The 25,878-nt window shown below is 34.3% G+C and overlaps 30 non-coding genes across 30 annotated transcripts; 15 read left to right on the top strand and 15 right to left on the bottom strand.

Annotated features, from left to right (window-relative positions):
* Positions 1-7,052: 7,052 nt before the first annotated feature.
* Positions 7,053-7,134, top strand: Trnal-aag (transfer RNA leucine (anticodon AAG)). Its single transcript has one exon. It is a non-coding gene; the product is annotated as a tRNA-Leu (tRNA).
* Positions 7,135-7,447: 313 nt separating this feature from the next.
* On the bottom strand, positions 7,448-7,538 carry Trnam-cau (transfer RNA methionine (anticodon CAU)). Its single transcript is given in 2 exon segments — positions 7,448-7,483; positions 7,502-7,538. It is a non-coding gene; the product is annotated as a tRNA-Met (tRNA).
* A 797-nt stretch (positions 7,539-8,335) lies between these two features.
* Trnal-aag (transfer RNA leucine (anticodon AAG)) lies at positions 8,336-8,417 on the top strand. Its single transcript has one exon. It is a non-coding gene; the product is annotated as a tRNA-Leu (tRNA).
* A 313-nt stretch (positions 8,418-8,730) lies between these two features.
* On the bottom strand, positions 8,731-8,821 carry Trnam-cau (transfer RNA methionine (anticodon CAU)). The gene is given in 2 exon segments: positions 8,731-8,766; positions 8,785-8,821. It is a non-coding gene; the product is annotated as a tRNA-Met (tRNA).
* Positions 8,822-9,618: 797 nt separating this feature from the next.
* Trnal-aag (transfer RNA leucine (anticodon AAG)) lies at positions 9,619-9,700 on the top strand. Its single transcript has one exon. It is a non-coding gene; the product is annotated as a tRNA-Leu (tRNA).
* Positions 9,701-10,013: 313 nt separating this feature from the next.
* Trnam-cau (transfer RNA methionine (anticodon CAU)) lies at positions 10,014-10,104 on the bottom strand. Its single transcript is given in 2 exon segments — positions 10,014-10,049; positions 10,068-10,104. It is a non-coding gene; the product is annotated as a tRNA-Met (tRNA).
* Positions 10,105-10,901: 797 nt separating this feature from the next.
* Trnal-aag (transfer RNA leucine (anticodon AAG)) lies at positions 10,902-10,983 on the top strand. The gene has a single exon. It is a non-coding gene; the product is annotated as a tRNA-Leu (tRNA).
* A 313-nt stretch (positions 10,984-11,296) lies between these two features.
* On the bottom strand, positions 11,297-11,387 carry Trnam-cau (transfer RNA methionine (anticodon CAU)). The gene is given in 2 exon segments: positions 11,297-11,332; positions 11,351-11,387. It is a non-coding gene; the product is annotated as a tRNA-Met (tRNA).
* A 797-nt stretch (positions 11,388-12,184) lies between these two features.
* Trnal-aag (transfer RNA leucine (anticodon AAG)) lies at positions 12,185-12,266 on the top strand. The gene has a single exon. It is a non-coding gene; the product is annotated as a tRNA-Leu (tRNA).
* Positions 12,267-12,579: 313 nt separating this feature from the next.
* Trnam-cau (transfer RNA methionine (anticodon CAU)) lies at positions 12,580-12,670 on the bottom strand. Its single transcript is given in 2 exon segments — positions 12,580-12,615; positions 12,634-12,670. It is a non-coding gene; the product is annotated as a tRNA-Met (tRNA).
* Positions 12,671-13,467: 797 nt separating this feature from the next.
* Positions 13,468-13,549, top strand: Trnal-aag (transfer RNA leucine (anticodon AAG)). Its single transcript has one exon. It is a non-coding gene; the product is annotated as a tRNA-Leu (tRNA).
* A 313-nt stretch (positions 13,550-13,862) lies between these two features.
* Positions 13,863-13,953, bottom strand: Trnam-cau (transfer RNA methionine (anticodon CAU)). Its single transcript is given in 2 exon segments — positions 13,863-13,898; positions 13,917-13,953. It is a non-coding gene; the product is annotated as a tRNA-Met (tRNA).
* A 797-nt stretch (positions 13,954-14,750) lies between these two features.
* On the top strand, positions 14,751-14,832 carry Trnal-aag (transfer RNA leucine (anticodon AAG)). Its single transcript has one exon. It is a non-coding gene; the product is annotated as a tRNA-Leu (tRNA).
* Positions 14,833-15,145: 313 nt separating this feature from the next.
* Trnam-cau (transfer RNA methionine (anticodon CAU)) lies at positions 15,146-15,236 on the bottom strand. Its single transcript is given in 2 exon segments — positions 15,146-15,181; positions 15,200-15,236. It is a non-coding gene; the product is annotated as a tRNA-Met (tRNA).
* Positions 15,237-16,033: 797 nt separating this feature from the next.
* Trnal-aag (transfer RNA leucine (anticodon AAG)) lies at positions 16,034-16,115 on the top strand. Its single transcript has one exon. It is a non-coding gene; the product is annotated as a tRNA-Leu (tRNA).
* A 313-nt stretch (positions 16,116-16,428) lies between these two features.
* On the bottom strand, positions 16,429-16,519 carry Trnam-cau (transfer RNA methionine (anticodon CAU)). The gene is given in 2 exon segments: positions 16,429-16,464; positions 16,483-16,519. It is a non-coding gene; the product is annotated as a tRNA-Met (tRNA).
* A 797-nt stretch (positions 16,520-17,316) lies between these two features.
* Trnal-aag (transfer RNA leucine (anticodon AAG)) lies at positions 17,317-17,398 on the top strand. The gene has a single exon. It is a non-coding gene; the product is annotated as a tRNA-Leu (tRNA).
* A 313-nt stretch (positions 17,399-17,711) lies between these two features.
* On the bottom strand, positions 17,712-17,802 carry Trnam-cau (transfer RNA methionine (anticodon CAU)). Its single transcript is given in 2 exon segments — positions 17,712-17,747; positions 17,766-17,802. It is a non-coding gene; the product is annotated as a tRNA-Met (tRNA).
* A 797-nt stretch (positions 17,803-18,599) lies between these two features.
* Positions 18,600-18,681, top strand: Trnal-aag (transfer RNA leucine (anticodon AAG)). Its single transcript has one exon. It is a non-coding gene; the product is annotated as a tRNA-Leu (tRNA).
* A 313-nt stretch (positions 18,682-18,994) lies between these two features.
* On the bottom strand, positions 18,995-19,085 carry Trnam-cau (transfer RNA methionine (anticodon CAU)). Its single transcript is given in 2 exon segments — positions 18,995-19,030; positions 19,049-19,085. It is a non-coding gene; the product is annotated as a tRNA-Met (tRNA).
* Positions 19,086-19,882: 797 nt separating this feature from the next.
* Trnal-aag (transfer RNA leucine (anticodon AAG)) lies at positions 19,883-19,964 on the top strand. Its single transcript has one exon. It is a non-coding gene; the product is annotated as a tRNA-Leu (tRNA).
* A 313-nt stretch (positions 19,965-20,277) lies between these two features.
* On the bottom strand, positions 20,278-20,368 carry Trnam-cau (transfer RNA methionine (anticodon CAU)). The gene is given in 2 exon segments: positions 20,278-20,313; positions 20,332-20,368. It is a non-coding gene; the product is annotated as a tRNA-Met (tRNA).
* A 797-nt stretch (positions 20,369-21,165) lies between these two features.
* On the top strand, positions 21,166-21,247 carry Trnal-aag (transfer RNA leucine (anticodon AAG)). The gene has a single exon. It is a non-coding gene; the product is annotated as a tRNA-Leu (tRNA).
* A 313-nt stretch (positions 21,248-21,560) lies between these two features.
* Trnam-cau (transfer RNA methionine (anticodon CAU)) lies at positions 21,561-21,651 on the bottom strand. Its single transcript is given in 2 exon segments — positions 21,561-21,596; positions 21,615-21,651. It is a non-coding gene; the product is annotated as a tRNA-Met (tRNA).
* A 797-nt stretch (positions 21,652-22,448) lies between these two features.
* On the top strand, positions 22,449-22,530 carry Trnal-aag (transfer RNA leucine (anticodon AAG)). The gene has a single exon. It is a non-coding gene; the product is annotated as a tRNA-Leu (tRNA).
* A 313-nt stretch (positions 22,531-22,843) lies between these two features.
* On the bottom strand, positions 22,844-22,934 carry Trnam-cau (transfer RNA methionine (anticodon CAU)). Its single transcript is given in 2 exon segments — positions 22,844-22,879; positions 22,898-22,934. It is a non-coding gene; the product is annotated as a tRNA-Met (tRNA).
* Positions 22,935-23,731: 797 nt separating this feature from the next.
* Positions 23,732-23,813, top strand: Trnal-aag (transfer RNA leucine (anticodon AAG)). Its single transcript has one exon. It is a non-coding gene; the product is annotated as a tRNA-Leu (tRNA).
* A 313-nt stretch (positions 23,814-24,126) lies between these two features.
* On the bottom strand, positions 24,127-24,217 carry Trnam-cau (transfer RNA methionine (anticodon CAU)). Its single transcript is given in 2 exon segments — positions 24,127-24,162; positions 24,181-24,217. It is a non-coding gene; the product is annotated as a tRNA-Met (tRNA).
* A 798-nt stretch (positions 24,218-25,015) lies between these two features.
* On the top strand, positions 25,016-25,097 carry Trnal-aag (transfer RNA leucine (anticodon AAG)). Its single transcript has one exon. It is a non-coding gene; the product is annotated as a tRNA-Leu (tRNA).
* A 313-nt stretch (positions 25,098-25,410) lies between these two features.
* Trnam-cau (transfer RNA methionine (anticodon CAU)) lies at positions 25,411-25,501 on the bottom strand. The gene is given in 2 exon segments: positions 25,411-25,446; positions 25,465-25,501. It is a non-coding gene; the product is annotated as a tRNA-Met (tRNA).
* Between the last annotated feature and the right edge of the window lie 377 nt (positions 25,502-25,878).

The following is a 25,878-nucleotide window of genomic DNA, read 5'->3' as shown; positions in this document are numbered from 1 at the left end:
TTTTGATTATGCAAATGTTGAAATTAAAATAGCAATACTTAACATGTTATATAAGTGGGGGAAAAAATGTAGTTAATGAACCATGACTGAGGTACATGGCTTAACAATCTCCATGTAAATGAGATGTACCAATGCTAATACAACTGCATACCATATATCATTGACTAATGATAAGTCGTTCCCTTTAAACAAACCAAAACACAAACATTATTTTGTAAACCATGTAAAAGTTTCAAAGTCAATGAACCATGGAGAGGGGGTGGAGCTATATAATCTCCATATCATGGAAATGATACTTGCAAATGCCTATAAATTTGAATACCAAATATCATTGACTTAACATTAGCAGTTCATCTTAAACTGATATAATCACAAACTAATACATGTAAACTAAACAAAAGTTGGAAAGTCAATCGACCTTGACTAAGGGGGCGGGGCCAAATATTCTACATGGAAATGAGATTCTTTAATGCTTATACAACTAGTTAACAATTAATATTGGCCTACCACTAATAATCCCCTTCAACTGAGCCCATCACAAACTTATACATGTTAACTCTGCAAAATTTACAAAGTCAATAGGCCTTGACTAAGAGGACGGGCCCAAATAATCTCCATAGAAATGAGATATGCCAATGCTTATACAACTACATACCAAATAGCATTGACGTACCGCTGGTGGTTCCTCATAAACTGACATTTTTCACAAACCAATACGTTTAAAATGAGCATAAGTTTCAAAGTCAATGGACCATGACTCAGGGAACAGGCCCAAATAATCTCCATGGAAATGAGTGTGATTTGCCAATGGTTAGACGATTGCATAGTAAATATGATTGAGCTACCACTTGGGGTTCACCATAAACTATACCTAATCACAAACTAATACATTGTTGACACCGCCGTCGCCTGAAACAGCATACGTATATATCGCTTTTTGAACCTCAATTGGCAACAACACATGATAGTTTTCAAACGAATTAAATATAAAAAAAAAAGATGTAGTATGATTGCCAATGAGACAACTGTCTACAAGAGACCAAAATGACACAGACATTAACAACTATAGGTCAATGTACGGCCTTCAACAATGACCAAAGCCCATACCGCATAGTCATCTATAAAAGGCCCCGATATGACAATGTAAAACAATTCAAACGAGAAAAACTAACGGCATTGAATAACCAAAATGAACGAAAAACAAACATGTAACACATAAACAAACGACAACCAATGAATTACAGCCTCCTGACTTGGGACAGACACATGCATAAAAAATGTGGCGGGGTTAAACATGTTAGCGGGATTTCAACCCTCCCCTAACCTGGGACAGTGGTATAACTGTGGTATAAGAACGAACTATAAAAATCAGTTGAAAAAGGGCTTAACTCATCAGATGGACAAAAATACAAGTGGAATGTTTATGAGAAGTAAATTAAAGTGTATTTTAATAAAGGAAATAATGATCTTATACAGGTCCTTATTGTGTGCCTTGAAGCAAATATTATTGAAACTTGGTATTGTCTGGGTCGATTTTTCGAAAAAATAACATATCGTTCTGAAAAAATAACATTACACCATGTAGGTATATAACTACTCTAATTGACGAACAGATTAACCTAACAAAAAAATGGCACAATAATATCTATACAGCACATCGATTCTGTAAAAAAAAAACAGTTAATACACCAAACAATTCAACAACTATTATGACAAAGTTTAATTGGAAAATGGGTAAGCATGGATAATATGAATAAAAGAACTATTCATCGCTTTATCATTTCACTTATTTTTCATGCGCTCTATTATTCTTTTGTTTCACGCTTATACATATTAGGTAACTAAAAGTAAACTTTAGTTGGCAAGCAAAAAGACGAACATTATTAGCAGCCAAAATTAACAATCAACATAGTATATATATTTTGTTGATTATACGCAACAATTTATTGGTGTATAAACTCGACCAATTCACTCAAAAACAAATAAAATTCCGAAGGACTTGGTCCAGTTTATACACTAATAATTCCTTTAAAAAGGCGTTTAATCCTTATAATTCTTTAAAATTGGAGATACGGAATATATTTTTTCACACTCGCTACCTCTATTATACTTTAATGGTATATTTATGTCATTGAATAATCTAGGCGCATGAATATATTTGTTGGTTAACGCAAAAAATATATAGTCAAAGAATTTGCTATCTGATGAAAAAAAAACCGCAAAAAGTCTCATTATCATTGAAACGAATAATTTGGTGTTTATTATTTAATTAACCGATTAACTTGCTGTGAAATTGAATTTTGTAAGCGTCAGTGTTATTATCGCAGCCATTTGTTACCAAAAAAAGTTCGGTCAACCTCGTTTATCGAAAAAATAACCAACGGCAAGATCATTTACCGGAAGTCCTCTCGGCCAATCAAATCAACGTATTCCATAATATGCAAATCATATAAGACATTTCCAGTACGTTATATAAGCTAGGAAGCAAGGATAAAAATTAGTAAATTTAGGAGGCTAAATTTAAATTGTTTTTCTGTACATTGCTACAGCATCTAATGGTCAATTGGTATTTAAGTTCATAATCTTCATACCTTGCCAGTGTTGATAAGTGGTATATTTGGTATGTTGCTATTAACTTATGTTACTGATTCGCATTTCAGTATGAAGGTTTTCTGTCAATATTATCAGCTGAATAATGTGAACTCTGGGACACCTTAATAGTTTAACTTCGGATACTGGTTATATCTAGTTAAACAAACAAAAAACTGACAAAGATAACGACATCTTTTTTTTATATTTTGCCATATAAGGGTAGATAGCTCAGATATAAGGGGAGATAATTCGATAAAGTAACTTTTATAATAGAATGTGTTGTGAATTTACCTATTTTATAATGTAGCAAGAACACACTTTCCGTAACTATTATTTCTTTTTCTTATCCTAAAGTAATTATTAGAGCTATATTTTATCTTACAATTCTATGGAATAATTTTATTCTTATCACCCCAATTTGGGTTTTCCATGCATGAACTATACAAAATCTGACAATTATGCTCCACCTTTAGTATAAAAAAGCCCTACCGTGACCCATGCTTTTTATTATATTTTTGAAAAAACGCATAGTATAAACTACATTTTGACAAATTATCAAAATATTATTTGGATTTAAATTAAGACTCACCATCTACCTTAATGATATCCGTTGGTATTCGGAGTCGAGCGTATCAGCATTGTCTATTACCGAAGTTAAAATTTGGCCAATATAATTCAGATATTTTTATAATCAGTTTTTAAGGTTCGTGTGAGCTATTGGAAATAATAATTTTTAATAAAATAATAATGCTACAAAGGTAAAATAATACACGGAACTTTTTTTCAGAAACTGACGACTTTTCAAGTTTAAGAATTCTTGCGTAGTTTTATAATATTACTACATTCGAGTTTTCAACGTCTTATAGACAAGTCACCAATTTATCCTATTTGTTTTTATATTTTAAAGTTAGCGTTTCGTTTAATTCAACATTGAAATACCACTACTTCGTGTTACTAGAAAAGATAAAAACAAATGTTTGTGTCTTAAATTTATGGTAATATCAGTACAGAAGTAAGTATTTTAGATACAGTATACATCCCCTAACGTGTAACTCAAATTTGATGCCTGGATAAATGGTCACATTGGTATTAAAAAAGTCACAAAAATGTTTTGGTCTTGTTTTTCAGTGGCTAAAATTGTAAGAATTACAGACATCATACTTACACAATGTAAAATAATCACCGGTACCCTTTTTGCAAATGTAAGCTAAGCCCTTCCCCTTTTTGCGAATGTGAGCCCTTCCCCTTTTTGCGAATGTGTCCTGCCGAGTTAGACTTAATGCCGGGTTTGTTATTTCTATTTAATCCAAAGATTTCAGTTGTTGGTTGTAGCCTTTCTGCATAATAATGTATGTTACATGTTAGCGACAGAGCAATAAAAATTTTATCATTTTGTCAGTTTTGCATTTTCAGTTGCATTAATTGCAGTTTCAAAGTGCAGACGTGCCAATGTATTAAAAGAAGCGGAAGATACCAAGAGGACATTAAAAGTCTACAAAAAATACGGCGAAAGACATACCACACTCTACAAAACAAACGGCGAAAGACACACCACACTCTACAAAACACTTCATAGGAAACTGAAGACTTAGAAACACGAATTATACCCAAACAAGACATGCTGAACTCATATGCACTAGAACGGTAAGCAGTTTCTGTTTCACGTGTGACATCTGTCGTGATTGATATGTGGAGGTGATGCAAACGAAATATTTTACTGTCGATTCTGCAAAGGAAAAATAAGATTGTGTTACTAAACCTAGATCATGAAATTTCAAAAATGTCAGGCTGTTTAAAATCATTTGAAAGTATACTGTTCTGCTTCTAGATATAGAAACTATTTGAAAAATAGTTTTTGAGAATCTAAAATTCAGATTGTGTTTTAAGTTATAACCATAAAGCAAAAAGTTGATTTCCGCAGAGGCTTGACCGAATAATGCTTTAAAAAAGTTCAATAAACATACCCCTTGTATATTTCATAGTGTTTCGTTTCAAAATCTATAGATTATCAATTACATAGAGAATAATACATGGCAAAATCCGTATCATATGTCGTATCATCCCGAGACATCAATATCAGCCCAAGGGCCTTTAGGCCCGAGGGATGATATTGGTCGAGGGTGATACGGCATGTGATACGGATTTTGCCATGTATTATACGCTTTATCATATATTTCAACAGAATTATATGAACTGTTTTCTGATCCCGATAGATTAGCACTGGGTTACCTTCAATTCTGCTTTTGTCTTGGTTCAAAACCTTAAAATAACTGCTTATACAAAGCACCTGGGTTACCTTACCATTTGCCTGCTGCTGTTTTAAAAATATTTTGTTTATTATTGTATTTATTTGAGTGTTTTGTATTTTTTATAGTTGCATTTAGTGTGCCAAAAAATATGCAAACTTGATGTTCGTGACGTCACATACAATATGAAAACTTGACGTTCGTGACGTTACATACCAAACAATGACGTCATTAAAAAAATGACCTATTTTGAGGAAATTTTTTCTTAAGCAAAAAAAAAAACAAAAAACTTTATGTAAAAAAAAAAAAAAAAAAAAAAAAAAGGTATGCGATACGGGTTTTACCATGCGATACGGGGTATGCGATACGGGTTTAGCTATGCGATACGGGGTATGCGATACAGGGTAGGTGATACAGACTGGAAAAACAACCTTTATTAGATATACAAAATAGCTGTATTTTGTACTAAATATATGATAAAAAAAAATAATTTATTTTTAAGAGATGTGTCTTTTATCTGATTTAGTTTGGCAGATAACTATTAAGGCGTGATATGTTATATAGTATTGATACATAAATAAATATAGCCCAATTCTACTGTCTTTATAATATACTTGCATTAGTGTTTAAACGATTTTAGATTCATTTTACATATTTTTATGAACTTAAATTGCTATTTAGCTCAATGTATTGCTGTTCGAAATTGAAAATCAACATGTAGTTTTCTAGACTTTATTTTAGTAAAAACAAGAATGATTTTAGTGTGATTGTGATTTGAGCTGATATTTTAAGTCGGGCGACTTCGTCTCCCCAAACAATTAGATCACACGCCTAAACATTATATTTTATAATATCCGTTAAATAAGATATGTGTGCTACTATTCTTAATAACCATTTGGAACATAGTGTAATTGTGTTATTTTCGTTCAAACAGACTATCAAAATTTTAGTGAAACTAATGTATATTAATTTGTATCCAAAACATGACAAATGTGATCCTAAAAATGTCCAACACTTTTTTCGTTGTGATGCTTTACGTGTGTTAATTTTCATGAAGTAGAATTTAAGATTAAAAGTTTGACGTTAACAGTGACATTTAATCAAACATCTTATCTACTTTTTATAATCTCATTTACAGAGAACGTAGGAAGTGGTCTCTAAAGTAGGCAGATATTTTGACTGAACTGTTAACAAGAATATTAAAGACATGGCAACATTGATGTCGTCGATTCCTGTGTTGACAAATAAAAGGTTACTGATAGAAAACTGATATGCTGCTTCTTTTCAGATGCCAACTTCTCTGGAAAGTCTGTCATGTGTAAAATCCGAGGTATCAGCTTTAACTGTGTACTGATTTTGAATGGGGATTTTTATATTGGTTTGTTTTGTTCAAATATAACTTGTATAATATAGAAAATGAAGTTTCGAAACAGGAATACATACAGATTCATTTGGATGAGATGACTATACCAAGTAGTTTCTTTTAAAATGATAGATGATTACTCAAAAAATCATGATATGAATGTGATTGGTGCATAGAAATCGATTAATGGATTTAAATTTTAGTCACATTCACCTAGCTGCAGGAAGGACTTCATATAATATATTTACTGTCAATGATGTCATTGCAACCATAGGTAGTCGCAGTTCTTAGTTTTTCGACTCCAGTAGTCTTTCTCTGTTCAATGGAGAGGTGCTGGCTGCATAGTTCAAGCTTATTACTCCTTTTGGCATATATATTAAATGATGCTAACTTGCATAGAAAGGACTAGATAGAATGCACAGACTATTTTTTTAAATATAGTAAATTATGATAAATAGATACCGGACTATGTCATAATTTTCTCAACGTCCTATTTTTATTTCTGGTTAAGGTTTTTATGTTTTCCTGTACTCCAGATTAATTATGCAATTACAACAAAATGTAAGTCGTAAGGCTGCAAATAATAATCCGGCCTTTGTCGGCTTTTTAGAAAGGTTATACTTGTTATAAATATAGCACAAGGTTTCACTTCCGGTTCGGCATCCTGTAAAGTAGTACATATTTAACACAAAATAGTTCCTACGCATGAGTGTAACTTTCAAAATATGTACATTATTTAGGTTTTTTTGTATCAAATAAAAGCTGAATGACTGGTGATAATTTAATAACACTTTATGACTTATAATTTTGAATATAAAAAAGATCTTGATTTAGCTCAACTATAAAGCGTCGGTAGCGTGGCCGAGCGGTCTAAGGCGCTGGTTTAAGGCACCAGTCTCCTCGGAGGCGTGGGTTCGAATCCCACCGCTGCCAAGTGATTTTTTTAGTAAGTTAGAAAATTAATTTATCGATTTTTGCATAAATTGACAAAATATGAAATGGATAAAAAGTTAATACACAGAAGATATTAAAATTGTTGTAATACTTAATAGAAAAGAATTATTCTGTTTAATCCAAGATCACATATATTTCAAATGCTGAACGCTATCTCAATGCAGTTTAAAATGCATGACATGCATGACAAACATTGCAGAAAATAACATATTACAGGTACAAATGTATAACACAAGTTTTCAGAACTATCAGAAATGCTTTGAAAACAAGAGTTACGGGTAGAAAAAAACTATGCCCCGGGTGAGGATCGAACTCACGACCTTCAGATCGCTCTGTCATTTGTGATTATGAGACTGACGCGCTACCTACTGCGCTACCGAGGCCATGATTCTAAAACTCCAATTTAAGGTGTAAATACTTCATAACATTACCATTAACATTGTAGTTACTTGTCAAGGTGAGTGTAGGGCAGAAAGAAACATATTTATCTTAAAGAAAACACATTGCCAAACATAATGAGCTGTGTTGGTTGTTCATTTTTATAGCTCTTTACTATTTGAAATACTTTTAATTGTTTTGAAATTATTTTTTTTTTCATTTTCTTTTCTCCAAAGGGGAATTGAGTAGTGCTGATAGAAACTCGTTAGAATAATAACCTGCGAAGGCAATTTGTTGCTAACGACAAAAAAAGTTTGCTATCCAATTTGCCCGTTTTGCACGTGCATTTATTACGTTTCGATGAGCCGACAGCGACCTAGCGTTCAAGCGTTATAATTTCTTCTCATGACTAGAAGCTTCGATCGCGCCCTCAACCGAATGTACAATATAGATTACATGGTTCCGTCCAATGTGAAATGGTGAAAACCGCCCCTCCTGTATGAAGTTACTTGTGAGTATCAAATGCTCAGCCAACTTGAGCTATGCATGTTACCATATATAGACATTCCAAAAAATGTGAACTAAGCAAATAATGGATAACTCTGTTCAGAGAGAGAAGCGAAATATGTAATTTGATTGCATGCATTTAGTATTAAGAAAGAATTTGAGTTTGATTTTGGAAAACCAAAAAGAAACATATTTCTACGTAATATTTCGTAATGTATGCCTATAAGACATATTTTTATCAGTTGTAAATGTTGTAAACGAATGATATCTTGATTTAGCTCAACTATAAAGCGTCGGTAGCGTGGCCGAGCGGTCTAAGGCGCTGGTTTAAGGCACCAGTCTCCTCGGAGGCGTGGGTTCGAATCCCACCGCTGCCAAGTGATTTTTTTAGTAAGTTAGAAAATTAATTTATCGATTTTTGCATAAATTGACAAAATATGAAATGGATAAAAAGTTAATACACAGAAGATATTAAAATTGTTGTAATACTTAATAGAAAAGAATTATTCTGTTTAATCCAAGATCACATATATTTCAAATGCTGAACGCTATCTCAATGCAGTTTAAAATGCATGACATGCATGACAAACATTGCAGAAAATAACATATTACAGGTACAAATGTATAACACAAGTTTTCAGAACTATCAGAAATGCTTTGAAAACAAGAGTTACGGGTAGAAAAAAACTATGCCCCGGGTGAGGATCGAACTCACGACCTTCAGATCGCTCTGTCATTTGTGATTATGAGACTGACGCGCTACCTACTGCGCTACCGAGGCCATGATTCTAAAACTCCAATTTAAGGTGTAAATACTTCATAACATTACCATTAACATTGTAGTTACTTGTCAAGGTGAGTGTAGGGCAGAAAGAAACATATTTATCTTAAAGAAAACACATTGCCAAACATAATGAGCTGTGTTGGTTGTTCATTTTTATAGCTCTTTACTATTTGAAATACTTTTAATTGTTTTGAAATTATTTTTTTTTTCATTTTCTTTTCTCCAAAGGGGAATTGAGTAGTGCTGATAGAAACTCGTTAGAATAATAACCTGCGAAGGCAATTTGTTGCTAACGACAAAAAAAGTTTGCTATCCAATTTGCCCGTTTTGCACGTGCATTTATTACGTTTCGATGAGCCGACAGCGACCTAGCGTTCAAGCGTTATAATTTCTTCTCATGACTAGAAGCTTCGATCGCGCCCTCAACCGAATGTACAATATAGATTACATGGTTCCGTCCAATGTGAAATGGTGAAAACCGCCCCTCCTGTATGAAGTTACTTGTGAGTATCAAATGCTCAGCCAACTTGAGCTATGCATGTTACCATATATAGACATTCCAAAAAATGTGAACTAAGCAAATAATGGATAACTCTGTTCAGAGAGAGAAGCGAAATATGTAATTTGATTGCATGCATTTAGTATTAAGAAAGAATTTGAGTTTGATTTTGGAAAACCAAAAAGAAACATATTTCTACGTAATATTTCGTAATGTATGCCTATAAGACATATTTTTATCAGTTGTAAATGTTGTAAACGAATGATATCTTGATTTAGCTCAACTATAAAGCGTCGGTAGCGTGGCCGAGCGGTCTAAGGCGCTGGTTTAAGGCACCAGTCTCCTCGGAGGCGTGGGTTCGAATCCCACCGCTGCCAAGTGATTTTTTTAGTAAGTTAGAAAATTAATTTATCGATTTTTGCATAAATTGACAAAATATGAAATGGATAAAAAGTTAATACACAGAAGATATTAAAATTGTTGTAATACTTAATAGAAAAGAATTATTCTGTTTAATCCAAGATCACATATATTTCAAATGCTGAACGCTATCTCAATGCAGTTTAAAATGCATGACATGCATGACAAACATTGCAGAAAATAACATATTACAGGTACAAATGTATAACACAAGTTTTCAGAACTATCAGAAATGCTTTGAAAACAAGAGTTACGGGTAGAAAAAAACTATGCCCCGGGTGAGGATCGAACTCACGACCTTCAGATCGCTCTGTCATTTGTGATTATGAGACTGACGCGCTACCTACTGCGCTACCGAGGCCATGATTCTAAAACTCCAATTTAAGGTGTAAATACTTCATAACATTACCATTAACATTGTAGTTACTTGTCAAGGTGAGTGTAGGGCAGAAAGAAACATATTTATCTTAAAGAAAACACATTGCCAAACATAATGAGCTGTGTTGGTTGTTCATTTTTATAGCTCTTTACTATTTGAAATACTTTTAATTGTTTTGAAATTATTTTTTTTTTCATTTTCTTTTCTCCAAAGGGGAATTGAGTAGTGCTGATAGAAACTCGTTAGAATAATAACCTGCGAAGGCAATTTGTTGCTAACGACAAAAAAAGTTTGCTATCCAATTTGCCCGTTTTGCACGTGCATTTATTACGTTTCGATGAGCCGACAGCGACCTAGCGTTCAAGCGTTATAATTTCTTCTCATGACTAGAAGCTTCGATCGCGCCCTCAACCGAATGTACAATATAGATTACATGGTTCCGTCCAATGTGAAATGGTGAAAACCGCCCCTCCTGTATGAAGTTACTTGTGAGTATCAAATGCTCAGCCAACTTGAGCTATGCATGTTACCATATATAGACATTCCAAAAAATGTGAACTAAGCAAATAATGGATAACTCTGTTCAGAGAGAGAAGCGAAATATGTAATTTGATTGCATGCATTTAGTATTAAGAAAGAATTTGAGTTTGATTTTGGAAAACCAAAAAGAAACATATTTCTACGTAATATTTCGTAATGTATGCCTATAAGACATATTTTTATCAGTTGTAAATGTTGTAAACGAATGATATCTTGATTTAGCTCAACTATAAAGCGTCGGTAGCGTGGCCGAGCGGTCTAAGGCGCTGGTTTAAGGCACCAGTCTCCTCGGAGGCGTGGGTTCGAATCCCACCGCTGCCAAGTGATTTTTTTAGTAAGTTAGAAAATTAATTTATCGATTTTTGCATAAATTGACAAAATATGAAATGGATAAAAAGTTAATACACAGAAGATATTAAAATTGTTGTAATACTTAATAGAAAAGAATTATTCTGTTTAATCCAAGATCACATATATTTCAAATGCTGAACGCTATCTCAATGCAGTTTAAAATGCATGACATGCATGACAAACATTGCAGAAAATAACATATTACAGGTACAAATGTATAACACAAGTTTTCAGAACTATCAGAAATGCTTTGAAAACAAGAGTTACGGGTAGAAAAAAACTATGCCCCGGGTGAGGATCGAACTCACGACCTTCAGATCGCTCTGTCATTTGTGATTATGAGACTGACGCGCTACCTACTGCGCTACCGAGGCCATGATTCTAAAACTCCAATTTAAGGTGTAAATACTTCATAACATTACCATTAACATTGTAGTTACTTGTCAAGGTGAGTGTAGGGCAGAAAGAAACATATTTATCTTAAAGAAAACACATTGCCAAACATAATGAGCTGTGTTGGTTGTTCATTTTTATAGCTCTTTACTATTTGAAATACTTTTAATTGTTTTGAAATTATTTTTTTTTTCATTTTCTTTTCTCCAAAGGGGAATTGAGTAGTGCTGATAGAAACTCGTTAGAATAATAACCTGCGAAGGCAATTTGTTGCTAACGACAAAAAAAGTTTGCTATCCAATTTGCCCGTTTTGCACGTGCATTTATTACGTTTCGATGAGCCGACAGCGACCTAGCGTTCAAGCGTTATAATTTCTTCTCATGACTAGAAGCTTCGATCGCGCCCTCAACCGAATGTACAATATAGATTACATGGTTCCGTCCAATGTGAAATGGTGAAAACCGCCCCTCCTGTATGAAGTTACTTGTGAGTATCAAATGCTCAGCCAACTTGAGCTATGCATGTTACCATATATAGACATTCCAAAAAATGTGAACTAAGCAAATAATGGATAACTCTGTTCAGAGAGAGAAGCGAAATATGTAATTTGATTGCATGCATTTAGTATTAAGAAAGAATTTGAGTTTGATTTTGGAAAACCAAAAAGAAACATATTTCTACGTAATATTTCGTAATGTATGCCTATAAGACATATTTTTATCAGTTGTAAATGTTGTAAACGAATGATATCTTGATTTAGCTCAACTATAAAGCGTCGGTAGCGTGGCCGAGCGGTCTAAGGCGCTGGTTTAAGGCACCAGTCTCCTCGGAGGCGTGGGTTCGAATCCCACCGCTGCCAAGTGATTTTTTTAGTAAGTTAGAAAATTAATTTATCGATTTTTGCATAAATTGACAAAATATGAAATGGATAAAAAGTTAATACACAGAAGATATTAAAATTGTTGTAATACTTAATAGAAAAGAATTATTCTGTTTAATCCAAGATCACATATATTTCAAATGCTGAACGCTATCTCAATGCAGTTTAAAATGCATGACATGCATGACAAACATTGCAGAAAATAACATATTACAGGTACAAATGTATAACACAAGTTTTCAGAACTATCAGAAATGCTTTGAAAACAAGAGTTACGGGTAGAAAAAAACTATGCCCCGGGTGAGGATCGAACTCACGACCTTCAGATCGCTCTGTCATTTGTGATTATGAGACTGACGCGCTACCTACTGCGCTACCGAGGCCATGATTCTAAAACTCCAATTTAAGGTGTAAATACTTCATAACATTACCATTAACATTGTAGTTACTTGTCAAGGTGAGTGTAGGGCAGAAAGAAACATATTTATCTTAAAGAAAACACATTGCCAAACATAATGAGCTGTGTTGGTTGTTCATTTTTATAGCTCTTTACTATTTGAAATACTTTTAATTGTTTTGAAATTATTTTTTTTTTCATTTTCTTTTCTCCAAAGGGGAATTGAGTAGTGCTGATAGAAACTCGTTAGAATAATAACCTGCGAAGGCAATTTGTTGCTAACGACAAAAAAAGTTTGCTATCCAATTTGCCCGTTTTGCACGTGCATTTATTACGTTTCGATGAGCCGACAGCGACCTAGCGTTCAAGCGTTATAATTTCTTCTCATGACTAGAAGCTTCGATCGCGCCCTCAACCGAATGTACAATATAGATTACATGGTTCCGTCCAATGTGAAATGGTGAAAACCGCCCCTCCTGTATGAAGTTACTTGTGAGTATCAAATGCTCAGCCAACTTGAGCTATGCATGTTACCATATATAGACATTCCAAAAAATGTGAACTAAGCAAATAATGGATAACTCTGTTCAGAGAGAGAAGCGAAATATGTAATTTGATTGCATGCATTTAGTATTAAGAAAGAATTTGAGTTTGATTTTGGAAAACCAAAAAGAAACATATTTCTACGTAATATTTCGTAATGTATGCCTATAAGACATATTTTTATCAGTTGTAAATGTTGTAAACGAATGATATCTTGATTTAGCTCAACTATAAAGCGTCGGTAGCGTGGCCGAGCGGTCTAAGGCGCTGGTTTAAGGCACCAGTCTCCTCGGAGGCGTGGGTTCGAATCCCACCGCTGCCAAGTGATTTTTTTAGTAAGTTAGAAAATTAATTTATCGATTTTTGCATAAATTGACAAAATATGAAATGGATAAAAAGTTAATACACAGAAGATATTAAAATTGTTGTAATACTTAATAGAAAAGAATTATTCTGTTTAATCCAAGATCACATATATTTCAAATGCTGAACGCTATCTCAATGCAGTTTAAAATGCATGACATGCATGACAAACATTGCAGAAAATAACATATTACAGGTACAAATGTATAACACAAGTTTTCAGAACTATCAGAAATGCTTTGAAAACAAGAGTTACGGGTAGAAAAAAACTATGCCCCGGGTGAGGATCGAACTCACGACCTTCAGATCGCTCTGTCATTTGTGATTATGAGACTGACGCGCTACCTACTGCGCTACCGAGGCCATGATTCTAAAACTCCAATTTAAGGTGTAAATACTTCATAACATTACCATTAACATTGTAGTTACTTGTCAAGGTGAGTGTAGGGCAGAAAGAAACATATTTATCTTAAAGAAAACACATTGCCAAACATAATGAGCTGTGTTGGTTGTTCATTTTTATAGCTCTTTACTATTTGAAATACTTTTAATTGTTTTGAAATTATTTTTTTTTTCATTTTCTTTTCTCCAAAGGGGAATTGAGTAGTGCTGATAGAAACTCGTTAGAATAATAACCTGCGAAGGCAATTTGTTGCTAACGACAAAAAAAGTTTGCTATCCAATTTGCCCGTTTTGCACGTGCATTTATTACGTTTCGATGAGCCGACAGCGACCTAGCGTTCAAGCGTTATAATTTCTTCTCATGACTAGAAGCTTCGATCGCGCCCTCAACCGAATGTACAATATAGATTACATGGTTCCGTCCAATGTGAAATGGTGAAAACCGCCCCTCCTGTATGAAGTTACTTGTGAGTATCAAATGCTCAGCCAACTTGAGCTATGCATGTTACCATATATAGACATTCCAAAAAATGTGAACTAAGCAAATAATGGATAACTCTGTTCAGAGAGAGAAGCGAAATATGTAATTTGATTGCATGCATTTAGTATTAAGAAAGAATTTGAGTTTGATTTTGGAAAACCAAAAAGAAACATATTTCTACGTAATATTTCGTAATGTATGCCTATAAGACATATTTTTATCAGTTGTAAATGTTGTAAACGAATGATATCTTGATTTAGCTCAACTATAAAGCGTCGGTAGCGTGGCCGAGCGGTCTAAGGCGCTGGTTTAAGGCACCAGTCTCCTCGGAGGCGTGGGTTCGAATCCCACCGCTGCCAAGTGATTTTTTTAGTAAGTTAGAAAATTAATTTATCGATTTTTGCATAAATTGACAAAATATGAAATGGATAAAAAGTTAATACACAGAAGATATTAAAATTGTTGTAATACTTAATAGAAAAGAATTATTCTGTTTAATCCAAGATCACATATATTTCAAATGCTGAACGCTATCTCAATGCAGTTTAAAATGCATGACATGCATGACAAACATTGCAGAAAATAACATATTACAGGTACAAATGTATAACACAAGTTTTCAGAACTATCAGAAATGCTTTGAAAACAAGAGTTACGGGTAGAAAAAAACTATGCCCCGGGTGAGGATCGAACTCACGACCTTCAGATCGCTCTGTCATTTGTGATTATGAGACTGACGCGCTACCTACTGCGCTACCGAGGCCATGATTCTAAAACTCCAATTTAAGGTGTAAATACTTCATAACATTACCATTAACATTGTAGTTACTTGTCAAGGTGAGTGTAGGGCAGAAAGAAACATATTTATCTTAAAGAAAACACATTGCCAAACATAATGAGCTGTGTTGGTTGTTCATTTTTATAGCTCTTTACTATTTGAAATACTTTTAATTGTTTTGAAATTATTTTTTTTTTCATTTTCTTTTCTCCAAAGGGGAATTGAGTAGTGCTGATAGAAACTCGTTAGAATAATAACCTGCGAAGGCAATTTGTTGCTAACGACAAAAAAAGTTTGCTATCCAATTTGCCCGTTTTGCACGTGCATTTATTACGTTTCGATGAGCCGACAGCGACCTAGCGTTCAAGCGTTATAATTTCTTCTCATGACTAGAAGCTTCGATCGCGCCCTCAACCGAATGTACAATATAGATTACATGGTTCCGTCCAATGTGAAATGGTGAAAACCGCCCCTCCTGTATGAAGTTACTTGTGAGTATCAAATGCTCAGCCAACTTGAGCTATGCATGTTACCATATATAGACATTCCAAAAAATGTGAACTAAGCAAATAATGGATAACTCTGTTCAGAGAGAGAAGCGAAATATGTAATTTGATTGCATGCATTTAGTATTAAGAAAGAATTTGAGTTTGATTTTGGAAAACCAAAAAGAAACATATTTCTACGTAATATTTCGTAATGTATGCCTATAAGACATATTTTTATCAGTTGTAAATGTTGTAAACGAATGATATCTTGATTTAGCTCAACTATAAAGCGTCGGTAGCGTGGCCGAGCGGTCTAAGGCGCTGGTTTAAGGCACCAGTCTCCTCGGAGGCGTGGGTTCGAATCCCACCGCTGCCAAGTGATTTTTTTAGTAAGTTAGAAAATTAATTTATCGATTTTTGCATAAATTGACAAAATATGAAATGGATAAAAAGTTAATACACAGAAGATATTAAAATTGTTGTAATACTTAATAGAAAAGAATTATTCTGTTTAATCCAAGATCACATATATTTCAAATGCTGAACGCTATCTCAATGCAGTTTAAAATGCATGACATGCATGACAAACATTGCAGAAAATAACATATTACAGGTACAAATGTATAACACAAGTTTTCAGAACTATCAGAAATGCTTTGAAAACAAGAGTTACGGGTAGAAAAAAACTATGCCCCGGGTGAGGATCGAACTCACGACCTTCAGATCGCTCTGTCATTTGTGATTATGAGACTGACGCGCTACCTACTGCGCTACCGAGGCCATGATTCTAAAACTCCAATTTAAGGTGTAAATACTTCATAACATTACCATTAACATTGTAGTTACTTGTCAAGGTGAGTGTAGGGCAGAAAGAAACATATTTATCTTAAAGAAAACACATTGCCAAACATAATGAGCTGTGTTGGTTGTTCATTTTTATAGCTCTTTACTATTTGAAATACTTTTAATTGTTTTGAAATTATTTTTTTTTTCATTTTCTTTTCTCCAAAGGGGAATTGAGTAGTGCTGATAGAAACTCGTTAGAATAATAACCTGCGAAGGCAATTTGTTGCTAACGACAAAAAAAGTTTGCTATCCAATTTGCCCGTTTTGCACGTGCATTTATTACGTTTCGATGAGCCGACAGCGACCTAGCGTTCAAGCGTTATAATTTCTTCTCATGACTAGAAGCTTCGATCGCGCCCTCAACCGAATGTACAATATAGATTACATGGTTCCGTCCAATGTGAAATGGTGAAAACCGCCCCTCCTGTATGAAGTTACTTGTGAGTATCAAATGCTCAGCCAACTTGAGCTATGCATGTTACCATATATAGACATTCCAAAAAATGTGAACTAAGCAAATAATGGATAACTCTGTTCAGAGAGAGAAGCGAAATATGTAATTTGATTGCATGCATTTAGTATTAAGAAAGAATTTGAGTTTGATTTTGGAAAACCAAAAAGAAACATATTTCTACGTAATATTTCGTAATGTATGCCTATAAGACATATTTTTATCAGTTGTAAATGTTGTAAACGAATGATATCTTGATTTAGCTCAACTATAAAGCGTCGGTAGCGTGGCCGAGCGGTCTAAGGCGCTGGTTTAAGGCACCAGTCTCCTCGGAGGCGTGGGTTCGAATCCCACCGCTGCCAAGTGATTTTTTTAGTAAGTTAGAAAATTAATTTATCGATTTTTGCATAAATTGACAAAATATGAAATGGATAAAAAGTTAATACACAGAAGATATTAAAATTGTTGTAATACTTAATAGAAAAGAATTATTCTGTTTAATCCAAGATCACATATATTTCAAATGCTGAACGCTATCTCAATGCAGTTTAAAATGCATGACATGCATGACAAACATTGCAGAAAATAACATATTACAGGTACAAATGTATAACACAAGTTTTCAGAACTATCAGAAATGCTTTGAAAACAAGAGTTACGGGTAGAAAAAAACTATGCCCCGGGTGAGGATCGAACTCACGACCTTCAGATCGCTCTGTCATTTGTGATTATGAGACTGACGCGCTACCTACTGCGCTACCGAGGCCATGATTCTAAAACTCCAATTTAAGGTGTAAATACTTCATAACATTACCATTAACATTGTAGTTACTTGTCAAGGTGAGTGTAGGGCAGAAAGAAACATATTTATCTTAAAGAAAACACATTGCCAAACATAATGAGCTGTGTTGGTTGTTCATTTTTATAGCTCTTTACTATTTGAAATACTTTTAATTGTTTTGAAATTATTTTTTTTTTCATTTTCTTTTCTCCAAAGGGGAATTGAGTAGTGCTGATAGAAACTCGTTAGAATAATAACCTGCGAAGGCAATTTGTTGCTAACGACAAAAAAAGTTTGCTATCCAATTTGCCCGTTTTGCACGTGCATTTATTACGTTTCGATGAGCCGACAGCGACCTAGCGTTCAAGCGTTATAATTTCTTCTCATGACTAGAAGCTTCGATCGCGCCCTCAACCGAATGTACAATATAGATTACATGGTTCCGTCCAATGTGAAATGGTGAAAACCGCCCCTCCTGTATGAAGTTACTTGTGAGTATCAAATGCTCAGCCAACTTGAGCTATGCATGTTACCATATATAGACATTCCAAAAAATGTGAACTAAGCAAATAATGGATAACTCTGTTCAGAGAGAGAAGCGAAATATGTAATTTGATTGCATGCATTTAGTATTAAGAAAGAATTTGAGTTTGATTTTGGAAAACCAAAAAGAAACATATTTCTACGTAATATTTCGTAATGTATGCCTATAAGACATATTTTTATCAGTTGTAAATGTTGTAAACGAATGATATCTTGATTTAGCTCAACTATAAAGCGTCGGTAGCGTGGCCGAGCGGTCTAAGGCGCTGGTTTAAGGCACCAGTCTCCTCGGAGGCGTGGGTTCGAATCCCACCGCTGCCAAGTGATTTTTTTAGTAAGTTAGAAAATTAATTTATCGATTTTTGCATAAATTGACAAAATATGAAATGGATAAAAAGTTAATACACAGAAGATATTAAAATTGTTGTAATACTTAATAGAAAAGAATTATTCTGTTTAATCCAAGATCACATATATTTCAAATGCTGAACGCTATCTCAATGCAGTTTAAAATGCATGACATGCATGACAAACATTGCAGAAAATAACATATTACAGGTACAAATGTATAACACAAGTTTTCAGAACTATCAGAAATGCTTTGAAAACAAGAGTTACGGGTAGAAAAAAACTATGCCCCGGGTGAGGATCGAACTCACGACCTTCAGATCGCTCTGTCATTTGTGATTATGAGACTGACGCGCTACCTACTGCGCTACCGAGGCCATGATTCTAAAACTCCAATTTAAGGTGTAAATACTTCATAACATTACCATTAACATTGTAGTTACTTGTCAAGGTGAGTGTAGGGCAGAAAGAAACATATTTATCTTAAAGAAAACACATTGCCAAACATAATGAGCTGTGTTGGTTGTTCATTTTTATAGCTCTTTACTATTTGAAATACTTTTAATTGTTTTGAAATTATTTTTTTTTTCATTTTCTTTTCTCCAAAGGGGAATTGAGTAGTGCTGATAGAAACTCGTTAGAATAATAACCTGCGAAGGCAATTTGTTGCTAACGACAAAAAAAGTTTGCTATCCAATTTGCCCGTTTTGCACGTGCATTTATTACGTTTCGATGAGCCGACAGCGACCTAGCGTTCAAGCGTTATAATTTCTTCTCATGACTAGAAGCTTCGATCGCGCCCTCAACCGAATGTACAATATAGATTACATGGTTCCGTCCAATGTGAAATGGTGAAAACCGCCCCTCCTGTATGAAGTTACTTGTGAGTATCAAATGCTCAGCCAACTTGAGCTATGCATGTTACCATATATAGACATTCCAAAAAATGTGAACTAAGCAAATAATGGATAACTCTGTTCAGAGAGAGAAGCGAAATATGTAATTTGATTGCATGCATTTAGTATTAAGAAAGAATTTGAGTTTGATTTTGGAAAACCAAAAAGAAACATATTTCTACGTAATATTTCGTAATGTATGCCTATAAGACATATTTTTATCAGTTGTAAATGTTGTAAACGAATGATATCTTGATTTAGCTCAACTATAAAGCGTCGGTAGCGTGGCCGAGCGGTCTAAGGCGCTGGTTTAAGGCACCAGTCTCCTCGGAGGCGTGGGTTCGAATCCCACCGCTGCCAAGTGATTTTTTTAGTAAGTTAGAAAATTAATTTATCGATTTTTGCATAAATTGACAAAATATGAAATGGATAAAAAGTTAATACACAGAAGATATTAAAATTGTTGTAATACTTAATAGAAAAGAATTATTCTGTTTAATCCAAGATCACATATATTTCAAATGCTGAACGCTATCTCAATGCAGTTTAAAATGCATGACATGCATGACAAACATTGCAGAAAATAACATATTACAGGTACAAATGTATAACACAAGTTTTCAGAACTATCAGAAATGCTTTGAAAACAAGAGTTACGGGTAGAAAAAAACTATGCCCCGGGTGAGGATCGAACTCACGACCTTCAGATCGCTCTGTCATTTGTGATTATGAGACTGACGCGCTACCTACTGCGCTACCGAGGCCATGATTCTAAAACTCCAATTTAAGGTGTAAATACTTCATAACATTACCATTAACATTGTAGTTACTTGTCAAGGTGAGTGTAGGGCAGAAAGAAACATATTTATCTTAAAGAAAACACATTGCCAAACATAATGAGCTGTGTTGGTTGTTCATTTTTATAGCTCTTTACTATTTGAAATACTTTTAATTGTTTTGAAATTATTTTTTTTTTCATTTTCTTTTCTCCAAAGGGGAATTGAGTAGTGCTGATAGAAACTCGTTAGAATAATAACCTGCGAAGGCAATTTGTTGCTAACGACAAAAAAAGTTTGCTATCCAATTTGCCCGTTTTGCACGTGCATTTATTACGTTTCGATGAGCCGACAGCGACCTAGCGTTCAAGCGTTATAATTTCTTCTCATGACTAGAAGCTTCGATCGCGCCCTCAACCGAATGTACAATATAGATTACATGGTTCCGTCCAATGTGAAATGGTGAAAACCGCCCCTCCTGTATGAAGTTACTTGTGAGTATCAAATGCTCAGCCAACTTGAGCTATGCATGTTACCATATATAGACATTCCAAAAAATGTGAACTAAGCAAATAATGGATAACTCTGTTCAGAGAGAGAAGCGAAATATGTAATTTGATTGCATGCATTTAGTATTAAGAAAGAATTTGAGTTTGATTTTGGAAAACCAAAAAGAAACATATTTCTACGTAATATTTCGTAATGTATGCCTATAAGACATATTTTTATCAGTTGTAAATGTTGTAAACGAATGATATCTTGATTTAGCTCAACTATAAAGCGTCGGTAGCGTGGCCGAGCGGTCTAAGGCGCTGGTTTAAGGCACCAGTCTCCTCGGAGGCGTGGGTTCGAATCCCACCGCTGCCAAGTGATTTTTTTAGTAAGTTAGAAAATTAATTTATCGATTTTTGCATAAATTGACAAAATATGAAATGGATAAAAAGTTAATACACAGAAGATATTAAAATTGTTGTAATACTTAATAGAAAAGAATTATTCTGTTTAATCCAAGATCACATATATTTCAAATGCTGAACGCTATCTCAATGCAGTTTAAAATGCATGACATGCATGACAAACATTGCAGAAAATAACATATTACAGGTACAAATGTATAACACAAGTTTTCAGAACTATCAGAAATGCTTTGAAAACAAGAGTTACGGGTAGAAAAAAACTATGCCCCGGGTGAGGATCGAACTCACGACCTTCAGATCGCTCTGTCATTTGTGATTATGAGACTGACGCGCTACCTACTGCGCTACCGAGGCCATGATTCTAAAACTCCAATTTAAGGTGTAAATACTTCATAACATTACCATTAACATTGTAGTTACTTGTCAAGGTGAGTGTAGGGCAGAAAGAAACATATTTATCTTAAAGAAAACACATTGCCAAACATAATGAGCTGTGTTGGTTGTTCATTTTTATAGCTCTTTACTATTTGAAATACTTTTAATTGTTTTGAAATTATTTTTTTTTTCATTTTCTTTTCTCCAAAGGGGAATTGAGTAGTGCTGATAGAAACTCGTTAGAATAATAACCTGCGAAGGCAATTTGTTGCTAACGACAAAAAAAGTTTGCTATCCAATTTGCCCGTTTTGCACGTGCATTTATTACGTTTCGATGAGCCGACAGCGACCTAGCGTTCAAGCGTTATAATTTCTTCTCATGACTAGAAGCTTCGATCGCGCCCTCAACCGAATGTACAATATAGATTACATGGTTCCGTCCAATGTGAAATGGTGAAAACCGCCCCTCCTGTATGAAGTTACTTGTGAGTATCAAATGCTCAGCCAACTTGAGCTATGCATGTTACCATATATAGACATTCCAAAAAATGTGAACTAAGCAAATAATGGATAACTCTGTTCAGAGAGAGAAGCGAAATATGTAATTTGATTGCATGCATTTAGTATTAAGAAAGAATTTGAGTTTGATTTTGGAAAACCAAAAAGAAACATATTTCTACGTAATATTTCGTAATGTATGCCTATAAGACATATTTTTATCAGTTGTAAATGTTGTAAACGAATGATATCTTGATTTAGCTCAACTATAAAGCGTCGGTAGCGTGGCCGAGCGGTCTAAGGCGCTGGTTTAAGGCACCAGTCTCCTCGGAGGCGTGGGTTCGAATCCCACCGCTGCCAAGTGATTTTTTTAGTAAGTTAGAAAATTAATTTATCGATTTTTGCATAAATTGACAAAATATGAAATGGATAAAAAGTTAATACACAGAAGATATTAAAATTGTTGTAATACTTAATAGAAAAGAATTATTCTGTTTAATCCAAGATCACATATATTTCAAATGCTGAACGCTATCTCAATGCAGTTTAAAATGCATGACATGCATGACAAACATTGCAGAAAATAACATATTACAGGTACAAATGTATAACACAAGTTTTCAGAACTATCAGAAATGCTTTGAAAACAAGAGTTACGGGTAGAAAAAAACTATGCCCCGGGTGAGGATCGAACTCACGACCTTCAGATCGCTCTGTCATTTGTGATTATGAGACTGACGCGCTACCTACTGCGCTACCGAGGCCATGATTCTAAAACTCCAATTTAAGGTGTAAATACTTCATAACATTACCATTAACATTGTAGTTACTTGTCAAGGTGAGTGTAGGGCAGAAAGAAACATATTTATCTTAAAGAAAACACATTGCCAAACATAATGAGCTGTGTTGGTTGTTCATTTTTATAGCTCTTTACTATTTGAAATACTTTTAATTGTTTTGAAATTATTTTTTTTTTCATTTTCTTTTCTCCAAAGGGGAATTGAGTAGTGCTGATAGAAACTCGTTAGAATAATAACCTGCGAAGGCAATTTGTTGCTAACGACAAAAAAAGTTTGCTATCCAATTTGCCCGTTTTGCACGTGCATTTATTACGTTTCGATGAGCCGACAGCGACCTAGCGTTCAAGCGTTATAATTTCTTCTCATGACTAGAAGCTTCGATCGCGCCCTCAACCGAATGTACAATATAGATTACATGGTTCCGTCCAATGTGAAATGGTGAAAACCGCCCCTCCTGTATGAAGTTACTTGTGAGTATCAAATGCTCAGCCAACTTGAGCTATGCATGTTACCATATATAGACATTCCAAAAAATGTGAACTAAGCAAATAATGGATAACTCTGTTCAGAGAGAGAAGCGAAATATGTAATTTGATTGCATGCATTTAGTATTAAGAAAGAATTTGAGTTTGATTTTGGAAAACCAAAAAGAAACATATTTCTACGTAATATTTCGTAATGTATGCCTATAAGACATATTTTTATCAGTTGTAAATGTTGTAAACGAATGATATCTTGATTTAGCTCAACTATAAAGCGTCGGTAGCGTGGCCGAGCGGTCTAAGGCGCTGGTTTAAGGCACCAGTCTCCTCGGAGGCGTGGGTTCGAATCCCACCGCTGCCAAGTGATTTTTTTAGTAAGTTAGAAAATTAATTTATCGATTTTTGCATAAATTGACAAAATATGAAATGGATAAAAAGTTAATACACAGAAGATATTAAAATTGTTGTAATACTTAATAGAAAAGAATTATTCTGTTTAATCCAAGATCACATATATTTCAAATGCTGAACGCTATCTCAATGCAGTTTAAAATGCATGACATGCATGACAAACATTGCAGAAAATAACATATTACAGGTACAAATGTATAACACAAGTTTTCAGAACTATCAGAAATGCTTTGAAAACAAGAGTTACGGGTAGAAAAAAACTATGCCCCGGGTGCGGATCGAACTCACGACCTTCAGATCGCTCTGTCATTTGTGATTATGAGACTGACGCGCTACCTACTGCGCTACCGAGGCCATGATTCTAAAACTCCAATTTAAGGTGTAAATACTTCATAACATTACCATTAACATTGTAGTTACTTGTCAAGGTGAGTGTAGGGCAGAAAGAAACATATTTATCTTAAAGAAAACACATTGCCAAACATAATGAGCTGTGTTGGTTGTTCATTTTTATAGCTCTTTACTATTTGAAATACTTTTAATTGTTTTGAAATTATTTTTTTTTTTCATTTTCTTTTCTCCAAAGGGGAATTGAGTAGTGCTGATAGAAACTCGTTAGAATAATAACCTGCGAAGGCAATTTGTTGCTAACGACAAAAAAAGTTTGCTATCCAATTTGCCCGTTTTGCACGTGCATTTATTACGTTTCGATGAGCCGACAGCGACCTAGCGTTCAAGCGTTATAATTTCTTCTCATGACTAGAAGCTTCGATCGCGCCCTCAACCGAATGTACAATATAGATTACATGGTTCCGTCCAATGTGAAATGGTGAAAACCGCCCCTCCTGTATGAAGTTACTTGTGAGTATCAAATGCTCAGCCAACTTGAGCTATGCATGTTACCATATATAGACATTCCAAAAAATGTGAACTAAGCAAATAATGGATAACTCTGTTCAGAGAGAGAAGCGAAATATGTAATTTGATTGCATGCATTTAGTATTAAGAAAGAATTTGAGTTTGATTTTGGAAAACCAAAAAGAAACATATTTCTACGTAATATTTCGTAATGTATGCCTATAAGACATATTTTTATCAGTTGTAAATGTTGTAAACGAATGATATCTTGATTTAGCTCAACTATAAAGCGTCGGTAGCGTGGCCGAGCGGTCTAAGGCGCTGGTTTAAGGCACCAGTCTCCTCGGAGGCGTGGGTTCGAATCCCACCGCTGCCAAGTGATTTTTTTAGTAAGTTAGAAAATTAATTTATCGATTTTTGCATAAATTGACAAAATATGAAATGGATAAAAAGTTAATACACAGAAGATATTAAAATTGTTGTAATACTTAATAGAAAAGAATTATTCTGTTTAATCCAAGATCACATATATTTCAAATGCTGAACGCTATCTCAATGCAGTTTAAAATGCATGACATGCATGACAAACATTGCAGAAAATAACATATTACAGGTACAAATGTATAACACAAGTTTTCAGAACTATCAGAAATGCTTTGAAAACAAGAGTTACGGGTAGAAAAAAACTATGCCCCGGGTGAGGATCGAACTCACGACCTTCAGATCGCTCTGTCATTTGTGATTATGAGACTGACGCGCTACCTACTGCGCTACCGAGGCCATGATTCTAAAACTCCAATTTAAGGTGTAAATACTTCATAACATTACCATTAACATTGTAGTTACTTGTCAAGGTGAGTGTAGGGCAGAAAGAAACATATTTATCTTAAAGAAAACACATTGCCAAACATAATGAGCTGTGTTGGTTGTTCATTTTTATAGCTCTTTACTATTTGAAATACTTTTAATTGTTTTGAAATTATTTTTTTTTTCATTTTCTTTTCTCCAAAGGGGAATTGAGTAGTGCTGATAGAAACTCGTTAGAATAATAACCTGCGAAGGCAATTTGTTGCTAACGACAAAAAAAGTTTGCTATCCAATTTGCCCGTTTTGCACGTGCATTTATTACGTTTCGATGAGCCGACAGCGACCTAGCG

Source organism: Mytilus galloprovincialis, chromosome 2 (assembly GCF_965363235.1).
Source record: "Mytilus galloprovincialis chromosome 2, xbMytGall1.hap1.1, whole genome shotgun sequence".
Classification (NCBI taxonomy): domain Eukaryota; kingdom Metazoa; phylum Mollusca; class Bivalvia; order Mytilida; family Mytilidae; genus Mytilus; species Mytilus galloprovincialis.
This window is presented reverse-complemented; position numbering and strand designations above follow the sequence as displayed.